At 37.4% G+C, this 21859-nt stretch overlaps 2 protein-coding genes across 5 annotated transcripts in view; one reads left to right on the forward strand and one right to left on the reverse strand.

The window, feature by feature from the left end:
- DENND4C (DENN domain containing 4C) overlaps positions 1–17804 on the reverse strand; it is a 94693-nt gene extending 76889 nt beyond the window's left edge. For 2 of the 3 annotated variants that reach the window (XM_072959344.1, XM_072959343.1), the window contains exon 1: positions 17429–17804. The gene's annotated coding sequence lies outside the window, so the exon portion shown is untranslated. The remainder of the gene's footprint in view (positions 1–17428) is intronic. The other variant, XM_072959345.1, reaches the window with a different exon arrangement.
- Positions 17805–17955: 151 nt separating this feature from the next.
- Positions 17956–21859, forward strand: part of PLIN2 (perilipin 2) — a 75624-nt gene continuing 71720 nt past the window's right edge. Inside the window, exon 1 of one of the 2 annotated variants that reach the window (XM_072959352.1) lies at positions 17956–18465. The gene's annotated coding sequence lies outside the window, so the exon portion shown is untranslated. The remainder of the gene's footprint in view (positions 18466–21859) is intronic. The other variant, XM_072959355.1, reaches the window with a different exon arrangement.

Raw genomic sequence — 21859 nt, forward strand, 5'->3', positions numbered from 1 at the left:
GTATTAATGTAAAAATTAGTGGAATTAAAATAAAATTTGGATTTTAGTCAACAGCAATTTAACAATGTTGATGTTTTAGTTTTAACTAACGTACTGTGGTAATATAAAATGTTAGCCATAGAAAAATACAGGAAATCTCTGTGCTATCTTTTCAGCTTCTCTGTAAACCTGAAATATAATTCATAAATAACAATGTTTAAATACATGTCTGTCAACGTTACTGATGACAGACCAAAAAAAGTGGAAACAGTTCAAATGTACATCAACTGATGAGCAATAAAATGCAGTACATTTATACAATGAACTATCGTTCAGCAATAAAAAGAAACCAAGTACTGTACATGCTACAACATGGATAAACTGTGGACACATTATGCAAAGGGAAAGAAGTCAGTTACAAAAGACCACATATAGTTTGATTCTATTTGCATGAAATGTCTAGAATAAGCAAATCTACAGAAAGACAAAGTGGCTGGCTGCCAGGCCTGGGGTTTGGGGGAAATGGGGAATGACTGCTAATGAGTATGGTGTTTCTTTCTTGAGGTGATAAAAATGTTCTAAAATTGATTGTGGTGATAGTTGAATAACCTATGACTACACTAAAAACCAATTAAATTGCATACTCTAAACGGGTGAAGTGTGGTATGTGAATTATCTCAATAAAACTGTAAAAATAGATAAACATTTAGCTAGTCATATCAAGAAAAAAAAAAGAGGGCCTAAATAAGTAAAATCATAAGTGAAAAAGGAGAAGTTGCAACCTACATCACAGATATACAAAGGATCTTACAAGATTCCTACAATTATGTGCCAATAAAATGGACAACCTAGAAAAAATGGACAAATTCCTAGAAATGTACAATCTGTGAAGATATATGAGAAAGAAACAGAAAATAAGAACAGATCAATTAACAGTAATGAAAATGAATCAGTAATTTAAACACACACACACACACAAATTCCCAACAAGCGGAAATCCAGAATCAAATGGCTTCACAGGTAAGTTCTACCAACCATTTAGGGAAGAGTTAACACCTATCCTTCTCAAACTATTCCAAAAAGTTGCAGAGGAAGGAACACTTCTGAAATCATTCCACAGAGCCAGCATCACCATGACACCAAAACCAAAGATATCACACATACGTGTACACACACAAACATAGTCCAATATCACTGATAAATATGGATGCTAAAATCCTCAACAAAATATTAGCAAACAATTCAATGATACATTAAAAGGATCATATGCCAGAGATGCAAGGATGGTTCAGTATCCACATATCAATCATGTAATACACCACATTAACAAACTGAAGAATAAAAATCAAATGATCATCTGAAGAGATGCAGAAAAAGCTTTTGACAAAATTCCTCTTCAGAAAAAGCTTTTGACAAAATTCAACATACATTTATGACAAAAATGTTTAACAAAGTGAGAACTGAGAGAATGTATCTCAACATAACAGAGGCCATATATGACAATCCCACCGCTAACATCATAATCAATGGTGAAAAGCTGGAAGCATTTTCGCTAAGATCAAGAAAAAGACAAGGGTGCCCACTCTTACCATTTTTATTCAACATAGTATTTAAAGTCCTAGCCATAACAATCAGACAAGAAAAAGAAAAGGAACCTATATTGGAAAAGAAGAAGTATAACTGTCACTGTTTGCAGATGACATAATACTATACATAGAAAATCCTAAAGACACAAGCAAAAAAAAAAAAAACCACTTTACTAGAACTCATCAATGAATCTGGCAAAGTTGCAGAATACACAAGGAATATTTGGAAATTGGATACATTTCTACACATGAACAACTATCACAGAGAAAAATTAAGAAAACATTTATAATTGTATGAAAAAGAATAAAATACCTAGAAAAAAATCTAATTAAGAATGTAAAAGATCTGTACTTAGAAAATTATAAGGTGCTGATGAAAGATATTGAAGACAAAACAAACATGAAAAGATAAACAGTGCTCGTGGACTGGTAGAATTAATATTGTACTAACCAAGGAAATCTACAGATTCAATGCAGTCCTTATTAAATACCAATGACATTTTTCACAGAACTAGAGCAAATAATTCTAAAATTTGTACAGCAACACAAAAGACCCCAAATAGCCAAAACAATCTTGAGAAAGGACAAAGCTGGAGGTATCACACTCCCTGATTCCAAACTATACTACAAAGCTACAGTAATTCAGGGTACAGTGATTTAAAAAGTATGGTACACACACAAAAACAGACACATAGATCAACGGAACAGAAGAGAGAGCCCAAAAATTAATCTACTCATAGGGGCAACTCATCTATGACAAAGGAGACAAGAATATATGGTGGAGAAAAGACAGCCTCTTCAAGAAATGGTGTTGGGAAAACCAGACGATTACATGCAAAAGAAGCAAACTGGACTTTCTCACATCATTCACAAAAATAAATTCAAAATGGATTAAAGACATAAATGTAAAACCGGAAACCATAAAACTTCTAGAAGAAAATAAAGGCAATATGCTATTTGACAAGGGCCTTAGTGATATTTTGGGGGGTATGTGTCCTCAGGCAAGGGAAACAGAATAAACAAATGGGACTACATCAAACTAAAAAGGTTTTGCACAGTGAGGGGAACTATCAAGAAAACAAAAAGGGCACCTAATGAATGGGAGAAAATATTCGCAAACAATATATCCCATAAGGGGTTAATATCCAAACTGCAGAAAGAGCTCATACAATTAAACATCACCCAAAAAAAATTCTGATTAAAAAATGGGCAGAGGATCTAAACAGAATTTTTTTTTAAGAAGCCACATTCAGCCAACAAGCAAATGAAAAAAGATGCTCAACACACTACCCTCAACAGGGAAATGGAAATCAAAACCACAATGAGATATCACCTCACATCTATCAGAATGGCTACCAACAAAAAGACAACAAATAACAAATGTTGGCAAGGATGTGGAGAAAAGGGAACCCTCATACACCTTTCCTGGGAATGTAAACTGGAGCAGCCACTATGGAAAACAGAATGGAGATTCCTCAAAAAGTTATAAATAAAACTCAGATACAACCCAGAAATTCCACTTCTGGGAAAGAAAGAAAGAAAAGAAGAAAAGGAGGAAAGGAAGGAAGGAAGGGAAAGAAAAGAAAGAAAAAGAAAAGAAAAATGTGCAAACATATATGTGTGTGCGCGCGAGCGCACACACCCTTATGATCACTGCAGCATTATTTATAATAGCCAAGAAATGTCAGCAATCTAAGTATCCATTAATAGATGAATGGATAAAGATATTGTATATAGATACAATGGAATATTGCTCAGCCATAAGAAGGAATGAAATAATGCCATTTGCAGCAACATGGATGGACCTAGAGGGTGTTACACTAAGTTAAATAAGTCAGACAGTGAATGACAAATACTGTATGATTTCACTTATATGTGGAATCTAAAAAAAACAAAATAAATGAACAAACATAACAAAAGAGAAAAAGAGTTGTAGATATGGAAAACAATCAGGTGATTTTCATAGGGGAAGAGGGTAAAAAGATGAGCGAAACAGGTGAGAGAGATAAAGAGGTACAAACTTCTAGTTGCAAAATGAGTCACAAGTATGAATTGTACAGTATGGGGAACAGAGTTACTTATTATGTAATACCTTTGTATGGTGAATATCGTAACAAGATTTATCATGGTGGCCATTTTGAAATGTACAGAAATACCAAATCACAATGTTGTGCACCAGGAACTAACACAGTGTTGTAGATCAATTATATTTCAAAAACAAAGTCACAGAAAAAGAGATCAGATTTATGGTTACCAGAAGTGGGGGAGGGAGGAGGGGAACTGGATGAAAGGTGGTCCACAGACACAAACTTCCAGTTATAAGATAAGTAAGTACGAGGGATGTGAAGTACAACATGATAAATATAAGCAATACAGCTCTATGTTATATGCATGGAAGTCAAATCATGCTGTACTCCTTAAGCCTACACAGTCTATATGTCAATTATATCTCAATAAAACTAAAGGAAAAAGACCAATCAAGCTACTGGGTAGAAGGCCACTGGAAACAGACTATACAACTTCAAAGTCTTTCCCCAGAGATGCTAGTAACTAGAAAGAAAATGCACATCACCAATGTGGTGGCATTACTTTAACCAACCAATCGAAGTTTACATCATTAACAACTGTTCTGGTATTACATGCCTTCTGATGTGAAGCACTAAGAAGGGCACCACATTAGTTATGCAGTATTCCTAACAAAAATGTATAGCCTTAATCATGAGGAATTAGGCTAACAAACCAACCAAAGGGCAGAAGTCTTAAAAAAAAAAATGTATACACACACACACATACACACACAAAGCGAAAGGGAAAAACATGCTGTTCCAAATTAAAGAAGATTAAAATCTCAGCATCAAAATGAGTGATGAAAGATAACAGGAAAATCTCTGAACACTTCAAAACTAAACCCACTTTTAAATAATGCATGATTCAAGAGGAAGTTTAAGGAAATTACAAAATATTCTCAACTGAACAAAGAGTAAGACAACACATTAAAATCTGTGGGATACAATTAAAGCAGTGCTTACAAGGAAATGTATAGCAGTAAGTCCTTATAGAAAAAAAAGCAAGGTCTCATATTAACAATTTAAGCTTCAATCTTAAGAAACTATAAAAAGGACAGGAAATAAACCCAAAAAAGCAGAAGGAAGAAAATAATATAGCATAAAAAGAAATAAAAGAATGGAAAAAATAAAACTGTCCCCATTCGCAGACACAACTGTCTAGGTAGAAATTTCAAGTAATCTACCAAATAAATAACAACTAAATGCAATGAGTACTCCTAGAATGGATCTGTGAACAGGAAAAAAAAAAAAACTGCTGTAAGGTTTGGAAAAATTTCAGTGTAGACTATATATTAGATAATTTTGTAACAATGCTAATTTTCCTAATGTGATTAGTGTGAGAGAATGTTCAAGTCCTTAAGAAATACATGCTGAATTTATTATCAAATGGTTTACTCAAAAATAATAGGCATAGAGAGAAAGTGCTAATGTGACAAAATAATAATTGGTAAATCTAACTGAAGGGTATAATGGGAGTTCATTAAAAGACTCTTCCAACTTTTGTTAAGGTTGGGATTTTTTTCAAAATGAAGTTTTTGTTTGTTTGTTTGTTTTTACAATAGTTTCTGTCCTTTGAGATTTCAACAAAAGTATAGAGATAGATGGAGAAAAGTGGGAAAGGTAGGAAAATAAGAGAGTGAAATAACACTGGTTTCATTTCAATTCAAGAAGTATACAGAAAAGCATAACTGCTAATCTGAGTAGTCCCAATTTTAGCTACACTGTCTATAAAGTTGGAAAAGTAGAATATAAAATCTGCTACGTTATGTTATGTATGTATGTATGTACATTTATGTACATGTATACACACAGAGAAGTGCAAAGGCAAAGACCTGATAAATTTAATGTTGTCCCCAGGGATTTTTTCTCTTTGCTTACTTTAAAAGCTAAATCATCATACTTCAACTTTATTCACTTTGAGCACAAAGTAACAATCAGAATAAAATGACACAAGTTTCTGAAACTCAGCCATCTGGCAACCTCACCAATTCATACACAGCCAAGAACCAGCCATTAAGAACTGCAATAGATACCACAAAGCAGCAAAACATACTTTATGCATTTCCGTCTCTCAATTCACAGTCTATTTAATGACAGTTTACAAGAAGTTCTATTAAATTTATTTGAGTACTAAATACACAGTAGAAGTAATAACACAAAGAAGAGAGGTAAACATACTATCAGATCAAAAAATTAAGTGCCAAGGAGTGAGATGTCAAGAAGGTGACCTAAGGGCAGAGTTAACTAGATCCCTACCTGTAACAGTAAAGAGTCACACGCACCTCAAATATACCCAATGGGTATCCCTGCTTTGCAAATGTTCCACAGTATTTATAATCACGTCATCTACTTATTATGAAAAGGTTCACTTACTGAACAATTCTTTTCTCACCATATTATCTATGTATTAAATATTAAAATTCCATATACTAAATATACATTAAAAGCCTATATAATCCTATAAAATTTAACCTCTATTGTTTCATTGGCCAATTTCCAAGTTGACTATAACAGTTAATTGTAACAATTTTATACGTTATCTGATCTGGTTGATAAACTCCCTCTTCACCCTTTTTAAAACTTTCCAGGGTTATTCATCTGAGCTTATCAAGTTTTGGGAGGAAAAAAGCTGAAATCTTTGTTAGGAACAGTTCTAAAAGATTATTTAATGAGAACAGGCATCTTTACAAAAATTAAGTTCTCCAGTCAAGTGCAAATGGTATGGCTCTCCATATTACTCAGGTGTCTTTTTTTAAAGCCTTTAAGTAAAGTCTCATGATGTTTTTCAACCAGGTCTCGCACATTGTTTGTTTGGATTATTGATAAATATTTTACAGTTTCGTGGCTAATGGGAAGGAGCTCTTACGTTTGCTAAACAGTCACTGCCAGTACACTAATAACTATGGCAGAGCCTCAGACCTTGTTCTAAATGCTGGGAATTAAAGCGATGAAAATACCAAATGCCTTGTCTTTATGGTTGGGGAATAATCAGTAAACAAGTACAGACTTATAAATAAGTGATTTCAGAAAGCATACATGCTATGAATAAAAATAAAGCAAGAAAGAGGGAAAGAAAGTGATAGTGGAAGTGCTAATTTTTATAGTACAATCAAGGAAGACCTCTCTGAAGAAGGAAGTAAAATCTGAGCAGAGGTGTTAAGTGACAGGGAATAGTAAATCATATGACAGAACACATTCCAAGCAGGAAGAAAATAGAAAATAAAAGCCTAAGACAGGTAAATAACTTGATCTTTGAGGAACAGCAAGAAGGCCATGGCTCTAGAGCTTAGGGGAGTATAGGAGATACGGTCAGTGGAGGGGGAAATCATATAGGACATTTCATGCTAAGGTAAGGTCTTTAGGTTTTATTCTAAGCATGCTGGGAAGCCGCATGCTGGGAAGCCACTCCAGATGCAAGTGATGTGTTGTTATTTATGTCTTTAAAAAATCAGGGGAGGAGGTAATAGCTCAGTGGTAGGGAACATGTTTTGCATGGATTGAGCTCAATCCCCAGTACCTCCATTAAAAATATTTTTTTAAAAAAAATCACACTTGTTGCTGGAAACAAAGTAGAGGGAAAAAAAGAACAGAAGCAGGGAGAGCAGTTAGATGGGAACTGCAACAATCCAGAAGAAAGATAATAACGGCTTATATTAAGGCAAAGAAGTGGGTGAGACAAGAAATGGCAGGATTTGAGATACAGTTTAAAAGTCAAGCTGCTACTGATGGACTGGAGGTATGAGGGAAAAAGAGAAAGTAAGAATGGCATCCAGTCTGTGGCCTAACCAAGTATGTGAATGGTGGTGCTATATACTAAGATGGTGAAGTCTGAGCAAAGAGTAAATTTGAGGAAATAAACCCAAAATTCTGTACTGGACAAGTTTGAGATGCCTAGTACAATACTGAAGATGAAAAGGCAGTCCAATATAGTGTGGAGTTTGATAAAATATTGCAGCTGGGATCAGTAGCAAATTAATGATACTTAAAACCACAAAATTGAATAAGACACCCTAAAAAAGTGACAAATAACGATAAAGAAAAGGTAGATGGCCTAAGCCTAGGGCACTCCAACTTTTCAGGTAAGGGAAGAGAAGCCAGAAGACAAGACTGAGAAGGAACTGCCATAAATCAGAAAAGAATCAGGATTATACGGCAACCAGAAAACCAAGTGAGGTTTTTTCCAAAAATAGGGACTGATCAATCACGTCAAATGTTAATGAGAACTAGAGTAACTTTAAGACTGAGAGTGGTTTTAGTTGGTGGGGGTGAGCAAGAGCTAGCCTGGAGCAAGTTGGAGAGAAAATGCAAAGAAAATAAAGACAGTGAGTATGAGCAACTCTTTTTGACAAATTTTACTATAAATGAGAAAGAGAGGTTGAGAAACAGAGAGAAAGATAAGACCAGATGCAAAATCCTCAAACAGGCAAGAGGATGCAGCATAGATGGAGCTGTTAGCTTATAAAGAGAGAAAGATAATAGTAAGGAAGGAAAAGAGATTAAATAGTCTTCTTAGTCATAAAAGTGGAAGAGCAAAAATGACAAGGTAATGCTGAGGGCATAAGAGATATCTGTGGCCATGAATTTAAAGTGAGACCAGTCAGCACTGTTGTTTGTTTTCTCCAGTCACTCAGTTGCTCAGGATCAAGGGAACACAGAGTTTGCAAAGAACTGTGTTCGATCAGAGCTGAAATTTTGCCCTGATTACAGTAAAGAAAGCAAGAAACAAGAGAGATGATAACCTGACCCCAAAAAACAGTACAGAACACTAGTAGACACTAACGTTTGCATTCAATGAATCAATATCCCTGAGTAAGGAAAGAAATTACCATATGTGGGGGCAGATGGACGGTAAAAAAGTGGTGTGACTAATGGCCTGGTGGTCTAAAAAGAATCCAAGAAATGTCAAAATAGGGTACTAAAGTATATGAGCTGACAAAAGAGAAGATGGAAGTCAGAGTTAGATGCTTAAAATATTTTAAGTTAAAGATCATGATGATAAAGTCTAGGATAATGTTTCTCTATTTTAACTACACATTGGGGTCTGCTGGAATACTTTTAAAAAAAAATCAGACCAATAAAATAAGCACTTATGAGTGTGGCACACTCCCATCAGTATGTTTTATGCTAACCAGTTAATTGTAATATACAGTCAGAATTAAGAACCAACAGTCTTTAGTGGGATCATGGAAACGAGCAGCTAAGGCACATTAGAAAAGAAACTTGCAATCTGTAGATTCAAGAACTTCCAATGAAATTGTCTTCTGTTATTCTCAATACAAATAAAAGCATGAGATATATTCCAAATATTTTACATGCATTAACTCATTTCATACTCCTAACAACTGAACAAAGTATACGTGAAATATTGTAAAACTATGTGAAGGTAGACTGTGGTAAGTTAAAGATGCATATAATAAACCCTAGGGCAAATAGTAAAAAAAAAAAAAAAAAGAAAGAAAGAAAAGATATATAGCTAATATGCCAATGTGGAGATAAAGAGAACACTAAATACACTCAATCCAAAAAGGAACAAAAAACAGATGGGACAAATTAAAAACAGATAGCAAGAGAATAGATTCAAATGCAGCCATATCAATAATTTCAGTAAATTTAAGTGGTCTACCATGACAAATGAAAACATATGTCCATGGCACATGAAAAGATAGCTCATCATCATTAATCATCAGAGAAACTCAAATCAAAACCACAATGAGATATTACCTCACATTTGTCAGAATGGCTATCATCAAAAAGAACACAAATAACTAATATTGGCAAGGATGTGAAGAAAAGGGAACCCTCATACACTGACCGAAGGAATGTAAATTGGTGCAACAATTGTAGAAGACAGTTTGGAAGTTTCTCAAAAAACTAAAAATATAATAACCATATGATCCAGCAATTTCACTGCTGGGCATATATCTACAGAAAATAAAAACACTAATTCAAAAAGATATATGCCCCTCAATGTTCACAGCAGCATTATTACAACAGCCAAGATATGGAAGCAACCTAAGTGGTCCATCAACAGATGAATGGATAAAGATGATGTGGTGTGTATGTGTGTGTGCGTGTGCGCGCGCGCGCACGCAGACTACTACTACTCAGCCATAAAAAATAACGGAATTTTGCCATTTGCAACATAAATGGACTTGGAGGGTATTATACTTAGCAAAGCAAGTCAGACAAAGACAAATACTGTACAACATCACTTGTATGTGGAATCTGAAAAGTAAAGCAAACTAGTGAATGTAACAAAAAAGAAACAGACTCACAGATATAGAGAACAAACTAGTGGTTACCAGTGGGGAGAGGGAAGGGGGGAGGGCCAAGGTAGGGGTACGGATTTAAAGGTGCAAACTGCTATGTATAAAATAAGTAATCTACAGGATGTATTATACAGCACAGGGAATAGAGTCAGTTTTTATAATGACTACAAATGAAGTATAACCTTTAAAAACTGTGAATCACTATGTTGTACACTTGAAACTTATATAATGTTGTACATCAACTATACCTCAACAAGAAACAAACCTGGAAAAAAAAGCACACACATCCATATAAACACTTGGATACAGATATTCATAGCAACACTACTCAAAATAGCTGACATGTTGAAACAACCCAAATCTCCATCAAATCATGACTCAATAAAAAAAAAAAAAAGGTGGTATTTCCATGCAATGGAATATTATTCAGCCATGTCAAGGAATGAAGTACTACTGATACATGCTGTGACACAGATGAACCCAGAAAGCATTATGCTAAGTGAAAGAAGCCAGACACAAGGGTCACGTATAGCACAATTCCATATACAGTAAATATCCTGAACAAGCAAATCCATAGATAAAACAAGCAGACTAGTGGTTGCCAGGAGGAGGGGAGATGGGGAACAGGGAGTGACTGCTTAAAAGTAAAGGAGTTTCCTTTTGAGGTGACAGAAACACTCTGGAACTAAATAGTGATGACAGTGGCATAACACTGTGAATGTATTAAATGCCACTAAATTGTACATTTTAAAGTTGTTCAAAAGGTGAATTTTACATTATGTGAGTTTTGCCACATTTCTTAAAAAAATAATAATAAAGTACTGATATATCCAAGAACATGAATGAAACTCAAAACATTATCCTAAATGGGGGAGGGTATAGCTCAGTGGTAGAGTCTGTGCTTAGCATGCTCCAGGTCCTGGGTTCATCCCCAGCACCTCCATTAAAAAATAAATAAATAAACCTAATTACCCCCCTTAAAATTTTTTTAAATTAAATTAGAAAAAAACTGCAGGAAAAAACACGTTATCCTAAATTAACAAACCTAGTCACAAAATATCACATACTGTATAATTTTATTTATATGGAATGTCCAGAATAGGCAAATCTATAAAGACAGAAAATAGATTAGTGGTAGCCTCGGGCTGGGGTGGGAGAGAGATGGACTGGATTGTGACTGTTAGCGGACATAAGGTTTCTTTCTGGGGTGATGGAAATGCTCTAAATTATGCTAATGGTGGTTAAGACTCTAAATATATTAAGAATCACTGCGTTGGACCCTTTAAATGGGTGAATTTTATAGTGTATAAATTATATCTCAATTAAGCTGATTTTAAAAAGGAAAATTTTAAGTGGTCTTAAACATCCTTAAGTAAAGACAAATTATTAGACTAGATTTAAAAAGTAAGACTCAATACTTTCTACAGGAAATATGTTTTAAATGTAAAGACACAAATGCATAAAAAGGATGACTGACTTGACAAAGGAGCAAAGAAAATTCAGTTGACAAAGGATAGTCTCAACAAGTAGTAGTGGAAAAATTAGATGTTCATATGCAAAAAAGAGAGCGACTGAGACCTTACACTTTCTATTAAAAAAACTCAAAATGGATCACAGACCTAAGTATAAAATGCAACACTATAAAACTTCTGGAAGAAAATACAGAAGAAAAACTATATGTGATCTTGGGTCTGGTGATGAATTTTTAGATAAAAGACCAAAAGTACAATCCATGAAAGAAAAAATTGATATGGTAGACTTCACTAAAAATTTATACTTTTTCAGAAAAAGGTGAAATGCAAAACTAGCATTCAGCATTTGTTTTGCAGCAAATAGTTATAGAGGCAGTGTGCACCCCAGAGCAGGGAGATTGGCATCTCCAAGCTCCTTCCCCAGGAACTACACTCAGCATCAAGCCAACATAGCTTTGAACTGTGTCTGTAGGCATCTGTGCTTCATCTAGATTTACTTGGTGCATCCATGAGCAAGATGTGTCCCAAGGTAATTGCTTCTTCACTTTATACCATTTTTGTTTATGAAAGGTTTCACAGGGATACTCTATTTTCATATAGAAGGGGAAACTGTATACTAAATGAGCCTGCAGCATTTTTTTTTTTACTGTCAGAATGCACAAATAAACACAAACCACAAACCCACATGCATGGGTTTATGTTAAAGGAGCACAGGAGCCAACTAAAAGAGCTCCCAAATGCCAAGGCTGTGACAGTTTGAGCAAATAAAGTAGTACTGGATTATAACCCAAAGAATAAAATAAATACCCATAAGCCCATACTGATATAAAACAATGACACAAATAAATTAATAAATGAAAGAAAGGAGACAACTCTCCCATTCAAAAGAATTCTAAATAACTTATGCAGACATTCTGCTCTTAAGAAGCGTGTAATCCTCTACTCAAGTGTAGGATGAGCTTAGTGACTTCCTTCCAAAAAATACAGAACAGAAAGGGGCTACTAGAAAACACATACATGTGGCTTACACCATTTCTAGTGAAATAGCACTCTTCTAGCTACTGCATTAAGGCAAGAAAAACTGAAGGAATACTGATTGCAAATGTAGGAGCAAACCTGGCTTTCTCTGCAGACATTATGATTACGTATCAAGAAAATCCTAAGGAATCTACATAAAAGCTACTAGAACTAGAAAGAGAAATTTAATAAGAAAGAAAACAAAGTCAACATACAAAAGAAATTAATTGTGTTTTTACATACTATCGAGAAATATTTTGGAAAAAGAAATTTTAAAATGCAGTATCTAACAATAGTCAGCATCAAAAAATATGAAATACTTGGGGATAAATTGAACAACATATGTGCAAAAGATATATATAAAATGATAATTATAAAACACTGCAAAAAAAAACCCCTAAAGATATTTAAATAAATGAAGAGATATGCCATGTTGTTCAAGTATCAGAAAACTCACTATTATTGAGATATCAATTCTCCCCATCAGGCTTTTGGTAGAACTGACAAGCTTATTCTACAATTTGTTAAACAAATGCTAAAAATGTAGAATAATCAAAACATTTCTGGGAAAAAAATGGTGAAGAACAAACACTACCCGACTGCAAGGCTTGCTATGAAGAAGCAATAATAAAGACAATACAGTACTGGTATACGGATCGACATCTAGACCAATGGAACAGAAAAAGACAGCAGAAATAGACCCACACTCAAAAATAAATAAACAAACAGGAATCAGATCACATACAACCTCCTAACTAGTAAGGGGAACACACAAGGAGGAAGAAGGGATGGATTAAATTCTACAGAGTAAAATAACAAGGTGCTATAACAACAACTGATCTCCCAAACTAGACAGTGTAATCAGGAAAGACTTGTCAGAAAAGTAACTCATAAATGGAATAGTACATGCAAGGGTTCTAAAGGAAGGAATCTGAAAGTAGGCTCATGTGACGGACGCACTGTGGGCGAGGAAAAGATAAGGCCAAGGAGACTGGGCTTTTCACTCGGTGTAAAATGTTTGCATTACATAATAGTTCTCAATTCTATTTCTTTCCCATCCCTACCATTGCTCTTCTCAATTCTCACCTAGATGCCTACCAGATCTTCTAGCTGATAAACGTGCATCCTTACTCAAGCTGCTCTCCCAATTCCATTCTTCACACCTGAGCCAAAGATATTTAACAGCTTAAAATCATTAAATGGCTCCCTGTTCCCTACAAACATGATTTCTATTTCTTGTTTGACTTTTAAGACCCTTCATGACACAGCCCCTACTTACCCCTCCAGCTTATTCCCCACTTCCCTCCAAAACTACCTGTGCCTCCACACTAAATTACTTGCATTTTAATAAAACTCACCACATTCTTCCATTACTTTGTGCCTTTTCACATAATTCTTTGAGCTTTAAATCAAATGTCTCCTATGTAAACCATCTCCAATGCACACCAAACACACTTAGGTATTTCCCTCTCTCCTATAGTATCGTTTGCTCTATTCTAGATTTGTCATGTGGTAGTTATGGTGCTTATCTGCGAGAGTGTTTATCACACTAGACTTTAATACTCAGGCTGTACGTTATTCATCTTTTAATCCCTCGCAGATAGCATAGGATCCATTTAATACATGCTTTGTTACACAATTAAAAAACAGAAACTCCTAGCATTTATGCTTTTAGGATCTAACCATCCCTAAATTAAGATATAAATGAATCACAAATACACAATGACAAACTAAATTCAAAGAATTCTTTGAAATATTTCAAAGATTTTTTAAATCCTATAAAATGACTCTTCCATAAGTCAAATGATTATAAATTTAGATTTGTAAATATTAAATTTTGTAGAAATGAAGTACACTTAGATATCTATGCCCCACAATATTACTATACGAATTAAGAATTTTATAAGAATATTATTATATTGAAAAGTAAAATTAACAGACACAGAAACTTGTAGCAAGTTAGTAACAGAATTACGAATTTATATTTTGATCCCTACTCAATGAATTCAAGTCACACATACGCATCTACAGTTTTTCACCCACTTTCAGTTCTCAAACACCGTATTACAGGAACCCTCATGATCTACTGCAAAGGAAGTAGTTCAAAGAATGTCCACAATTTCAAAAGTTCAATTTGGCTTGGACCATTATACAAGCAAAATGACTTAATTATAGCATTATTTTAAGACTGAAAAAGTGGAAGTACTAAAATATTAAAAGAGAATGATTAAATAAACAGTGACAGTAAAACTCTGCAATACTACAAAATCAAAAAATAGCAATATGCAGCACCATGCTATGTTTAAGAAGACAAGTATATAAACACTAACCACAGAATTATACACAAGTATACATAGGATCAGTATAGTATTATACTAATATATAAGTATAGAAGAATTAGACTAGAGAAAAATGTAAGAAAGATGACAATTTTTTCTTTTGAATTTCCTTTAATCGTGTTATATTCTTTTCCAATAAAACGTTCTCAAATACCACACAAAGCTCTATTACACTTATTTACATGTACTATGTACTGACATATATTTTAAAAATTTTTTAAGTTTATAAAGTACCTAACTTCTTCCCATGAAACACAATCTTAAATTTCAAAAAAATAAAATTATCTGATTTTGGAATTTCCTATAATTTGATGCTAAAAACCTACCATTTTACACCAGCTGTACTACCTAAACTCACTCCCGAAGTTTCAACTCTTATAAAGGAAACTTCAGTTTCAATAAGGCATCCCATGACTACAAGTCTGTCAAACTGACAGTCTGAAAGAGGAGGTACAACTTGTTTCTAAGTTTCAGCAAACATATTACATTGGAAATACAAATTATAACAGAAATTCTGTTTTGCAAATCAAAAAGACCAAATGAGACAATCTCCCTCTGACTCAGCAGCTTTCTTTTTCACTTTACAACCTGTACTTAAGTTGCAAGGATAACACTGAAATCTAACTTTAAAACTGAGCAGCAAAACCAATGCAAAATCAGTATTTATATTGGCAGGAAACTCCAATGAAAATATGAGATGTTTTGGTCTCAGCTGGGATGTATATAAGAGCAAAGCTGCCTCCTTGAGTTATTATTTATCATGCAAAAGCCCTTCAGTATAGCTACAAATTAGTTTTTATTGCAGATACATAACATGTTTCTTTATAGAGAGCACCTCAACCAAATAACCTTCCAAGTCTGGCACCATGAATTGTTACAGCTTACACCACTGCAGTTCCTTGTAATTTAAAACACTTGCATTTTAAGAACAGTCTCCACACACCAACTCTACTGCCAATTTCTAACAGCTGAAAGCTCAAGTTTATACTACAAAATACTGTATTTACTCTCAAAAACAGAATGCACTCATTTACAAAATACACAAGGGTAAATTACTCCAATATACAACTTCAAAATTTCTAACATCATAGCTTTTCCATTATCCAAATTAACGAGTCTAAACAGTAGTACTAAGTGAGGTACTATGGCCAAAGTCAACTGACCCATTATCAGTTCAGTAAAATTAGAAATACAAAAGATGGATCCCTAATCTCAATCATTTTGCAAAACAGCCACAGGAGATATCAATGAGGGGAGAGTGTGGATTGAGCCTGCCATTACTAGAAAACGAGTCAAAGCAAGCCTATGAGAGACAGATTAACCTCAAGAATACAACTCTAAATTTATTTCTGAGTTTCCAGTCTCACACCGAGAAGACAGTTTACCAATTTTTCAAACAGTAATACAAAGAATAGGGCAGAAAATAAAACATAGGGGGCGTTTTTCATGGTAATATTGATGAAGAACAGGTATCCTTCAATGCTCAGAGATGAAACTTTCCTCTTAATTTTGCTCTTATCACGTGTGCACATAAAATCCTACAATGCGCTGCATTTCAGACAGCTTAATATACACGATCACCTCAAATCAAATATTTACTGATAACTTAGCGCCTTAGCACTAACGTTCTCTAATCTTACTATACCTTTCACCTTCTAAAACGGGAGACGAGTAGGGAAGACCTATCGCTACAGTAAATTTGGGTCTAGGGAGAACACCTTAACGCGAGTTTGCACACAATTAAGCAGGCTCAGTAAATCAATTACCCAGACTACAATGCTTGACAATTTCTCTGAGGCAAAAACACGCCAGCAGCTGAGGGTTCATTACTGGAGCTGACTCTCTCACACGTAACGAGTAACTTCGGTAAGTGCCCTAAATTTTCCCGTGTGAAACAGACACGTAATGACGAAGGGGGTTACTATTTAAAAACTGGGTCATTTCTTATTTGCTCTGATGTGGCCCGATCTTCGAGAGGGAAAAGGTCTACGAAGCAGAGGGGGTAAGGGGAAGACATGACAGCATCCTCAATGCAGAAAAGTTACAGCTCTTTACGAGAGTCAGCACTAGGGGCTCATTAGTTAGTTTTATTTGTGTTTAGTCTCACGGAGTTGAATGGAACCTGCCTCTCTAAAAATCATCCCCAACAAAGAAGCTCCGAGGATCTGCCACCGTAACGCGGAGAAGGAAATGTCCTCAATTCACCTGCGACACCTGCCCAGGTCCCCAGTTCTCCCCCGGCCCGGTCTCCCGACCCCTCTCGAGACCCCCGGCCTTAGCTCTTCACCCGCTCTGCCCCTACTCCCTGGGAACCTGGATCCCTACCCCTGGACCCCTGCCCCCACCCAGACAGCCTTCGCCCAGGCGGTCCCTAGGGCCCAGACCCCTCGCGCTTCCTTCCACGCCAGTGGCTCTCAGGAGCCCGGGCGGCGGCGCAGGGAGGCCCTTCCTGGCGCAGCCTCTCCCCCATCCCATCGTGCAGGCTCCAGGGACTTCCCGCCCCCGGAAACCAAGGAGAAACTAGGCCGGGAACGCCAGCGCCGGCCCCCTCCGCCTCCTCGGCGACCCCCCGCAAGCGGGCCCTAGGAACTCAGCCCTTGGAATTGCTACCTGTCCAGCGCCCTCGCGGCCCGGGAGCGCGGGCCCGGCGGGCGCGCGGCGCAGGGTTCCTCCGCCAAAGGCCCTCCGCCGCAGACTCACCTGCCGTCCGTTCCTCCTTCAGTGCCCCCCGGGCACAGCCCCTTCCTGGGGCATGAACGAGCCGGCTTCGCGGCCTGGGCGCTCTCGGCAGGGAAGGGCGGGCGACTTGCTCCGGCGGCCGCCACGGCCGCCACAGTCCGATCTGCGCCTGCGCCGCCCCACGGGCTGGGTCTCGAGGGGCGCAGCTTGCAGCAAGGGGTAACGGCCTGAGCGCAAGCCTCACCGGAGGCCGGCTGTGCTGGCGGCGGTTGCCTAGGAGCTGCGTGCAGCACTGCCGCCCCGACAGCTGACGGCCATGTTTCTGTTCTCTTTTTCCTCCCTCTCCTTCCGCCCCTTTCCACAGAACAGCACTTTCCTTCCCCTCTCCCTCTCCCTTTCCTACTGCGGGGGCGGTGGAAAAGGGCGCGGGGGAGGGGTGGGGAAGGGAGGGCGCGGGGGGCGGGACGGCGCTCTAGCCCCGCCCCGGGGGAGGGCCGACGCCGCGCGGCCGCATCTCCCCACCCCCTCCCCCCCATCCCCGTCGCGACCCCGGCGGGCCGCGGGGCCCCAGCCGCACCAGCCTGCGAGGCCCTCCTTGGAGTCCGCGTGGTGGGTCCCGAGCAGAAACAGAGCCGCGGAGAAAGGGCCCAGGATACAGCTTTCCATCGCTTCCTGCAGGGCTCAGACTCGCCGTGTGGTGCGGCTTTATTGCCTTGGCCTCAGGCAGGTGGCGGCTGCGCCTCTGGGTTTTTCTGAGGCGGGTAAAGTGACACCGAGTCGCTCGAAACCTCTGAGGACAGTGCCGAGAGGGATGCACGTCTCTGGACGAGAATTTTCCTTCCCAGGGTGGGAGTTGGAATCCCCACGGATGACTGGGGACCTAAGAGGCCGGAGAAAGACCGCCGACAGGCGCTTCCCGAAGTCCCGTCCCGGGTTCAGCGCCGGATGAGAGAGCCCTTGGCCCGCGCTCCATCTCGCTACCTCGGCCGAGATTTCGGGATGCGACTCCGAATGTGGAAATCTCTTGTTTAAAATAATAGTTCTCTCCTGCCTTCTAAGTAAGTGTAGCCTTCTTATCTACACGGACGCATGCTTGGTTGGTTCCCTTAATGCAAATTTTGCGAGATATTGTTGATTACGTTTGGAAGTAATTACATATATAGTTTTCATATATGTTATATATAATTTCATATATTATATATATAGCATTTTCGTACGTATGATTTTCATGTATACATATGAAAAATAACTAGTTACTCAGGAAGAAGCAAACAGTTCGAAAGAAATTAGGAGAACTTTTTCACCTCCTGGCCAAAAAAAAAAAATTGGCGAGTGACTTCACAGATTCCAGGCAGGTCACAATTAGAACTGGCAAGATTTGTGCATGTCTAATGAGTATTCACATACGTAGCGATCGTTTTCCTTAGAATTGCTGTCTCCTTATTAAATCTGTATTTTTGCTGGAAGGTAGGAGATTAAACCTCAATTACGAGGGCTCTGTTGTCAACTTACGAAGTTTACTGCATGTATGGGTAGTTTAAATTGTCTATCCAGTAGCAGAAACCATTTGCCAAACCATGTTAGCATGAGAATTGATTGAGTAGAAATGCACAGCATAGAAATAAGGTTTATTTAGTAATAGTTTAGAGTCTTTTTGAGCCTGCTGGAAACCAATCTGACATTGACCATCTGGACAGAAGTGTATAAAGGAACTGAAGCTTCAGAATTTAGCTTCTGGACTTCTTGTCCTTCCTTTCTCAAGGGCAAATTAATAGTTTTAAAACATTTACAAGATTCTAAAATGGGAACATTTCATGAACACTCATAGATTGAGTTTTTTCCTCTTTTCATGGTTTTTGCACTCAAAGAAATGAAAAATGAAAGAAGCCAGTGTATCTCTTCCATTTGACAAATTTTTCTCTATTTGCAATGTAGGATTTAAGGATGTTCTTAATTTCTTCTTACTAATTGTCCTATACATGGATCATAGATTTGCCTTGCCGTTTTCTACCCAAAATTTCATAGAATGAACTTACATGTTTTGGGCCTAATTTGTTGTGTAGAGTAGGTATCCTTAACTCTGGAAGTCCTTGATTCAGCAACAGCCTTCTTGACTGCACTCGTATGGGCCCAAGGCTGAAATAAGCTCATTTAAATTTTTAACGTATAAGTATTTGACTGTCTAAAAAATGGGAGGGGAGCTGGAGAGCCCAGCATAACATAACATATAACATAATTGTTACAATGGTGATAGTATCACAGTTTCCAGTAAGCCTGTTAGGATATAAGAATGCATAGAAAAATCACTTAGCCCACTAAAGAGGGAAATACAGACAGACATAAGGCTGAACATGGTCACTCTGCAGATTTTTGTGGATCAGCAATGCAAAGGAGTTGAATGGAAAAGTTGAAAAATTTCTTCGAATAAGCAAGTTGGTTTTGGCAGCCATCTTCAGTGCTGCAGCAGCCACATTATTTTCATCTTCCCAGTTGTTTTCAAAAACTTGTAAACATTGCTTTTCATAGGAATATTCAAAGACCTTAATAATACTTTTTTGTCATATTCACTTTTTTAGATTCCACATGTAAGTGATAACGTTAAGTATTTGTGTTTGTCTGACTTACTTCACTAAGCATTATACCCTTCATGTCCATCCATGTTGCTACAAATGACAAAATTTCCTTTTTTGTAGCTGAGTAGTACTCTGTGTGTGTGTGTGTGTGTGTGTGTGTGTGTGTGTGTGTGTGTACCACACCCTATTTATTCCTATGTCTGTTAGTGGATACTTAGTTGCTTCCGTATCTTGCCAATTGTAAATGGTCCTGCTATTCAACATTTGAGTGCATGTATCTTTCTGAATTAGTGTTTTTGTTTGCTTTGAATATATACCCAGCAGTGGAATTGCTGGATCATCTGATAGTTCTATTTTTAGTTATTTTGAAGAACTTCCATACTGTTTTCCACAGTGACTGCACCAATTTACATTCCCACCAACAGTGTACAAGGGTTCCCTTTTCGCCTTCCTTGCCAACATTTGTTATTTGTGGTCTTTTTGGTGATACCCATTATGACAGGTGTAAAGTTCTTGTTGTGGTTTTGACTACTATACATATTTTAATCTTTTATTCAACTACATGTTTAACAGAAGCATTATAAATCTAGTAGTTTCATCTGATTATTGTAATTATTTTTAAAAATTCCTTAATCTCAGGATTCCATACTAGATTGTAAGCCCTGTGAGTGCTTATGTGTATTCACATGACATGTTCTCTTCCACATCCCCAGTACTGAGCAGAGTAACCAGTATACCAGAGACTCTCAAACAGTATTTGATGAATGACTGAAATAATTCAATCTGTGGTTCCCTTACTTTTTTCTATTCTGTCCTTAGGTTATTTAATTTTCCTTAGCTGTAAAGAGGATAGAATGATATAAGTAAGATCATTTATTTATTTACAATAAGCTGTAACTATCAAATATACCAGTTCAGTAATCAGTACTTAGCCTAAATGATGGACATCCTCTTGTTGTAGTTTACAATGATCCCTGCCTTCCGGTTTGTGCTCTTCTGTAATCCCCTTCCATTGAGCTTGGAGTGGACTCATTGACTGGCACTAACACAGAGAATACATCAGAATACATCAGAAGCAATGAGGTCTCTCTAACAAGGTGAGATTCTAAAAAAAGACTAGGGCTTCAGTCTTGGATTCTCTCTCTCATCCTCTTGAGTTGCTCACTATGGGGGAAGCCAGCCAGCATGTCATCAGGCAGCCTTGTAGGTGAGTTCAGAAGCAGATCCTCACCAAGTTGAGCCTTGAAATGACTGCAGCCACAGCCAACACCGTGACTATAGCCTCTTGACAGACCCTGAGCCAAAATCACCCATCTAAACTGCTCCCAGATTCTTTACTCACAGAAACTATGAGATAATAAGTGTTTCTAACTGCAAAATATTAGGATAATTTGTTACACAGCACTAGATAACTAATACAGCACAGTAATACCTGGAAGATAGCAAGTGCTCATTAATGGTAGCTCTTCCTTTACTGAATATATCTGGGGTCAGCGTATGATACTTAGCATCCTATAATGCTGAGTTAAATGAGTCTCCTAGTCCCAGTTTTGGTGATTTCATACTTGAGTATTGAGTAGCAACTACACTTGACCCTTGAACAACATAAGTTTGAAATGTGTGGTTTCACTTTTATACATGGACTTTTCTTCGATAAATGCATACTATAGTATTATGTGATCTGTGGTTGGTTGAACCCTCGGATGTGGAATTGCAGATATGGAGAGCCCGACTGTAAAGTTATATGCAGATTTTCAACTGCCTGGGGGGGATTTGGTGCCCCAAACCCACATGCTGTTCAGGGGTGAACTATACTAACTTCATGGCTCTTTATTTTCCCAAACAGAAGAACTTGCTCCAGATTTCCTAGGATAGCCTC

This window comes from Vicugna pacos, chromosome 4, assembly GCF_048564905.1.
Source record: "Vicugna pacos chromosome 4, VicPac4, whole genome shotgun sequence".
NCBI classification, from domain to species: Eukaryota; Metazoa; Chordata; class Mammalia; order Artiodactyla; family Camelidae; genus Vicugna; species Vicugna pacos.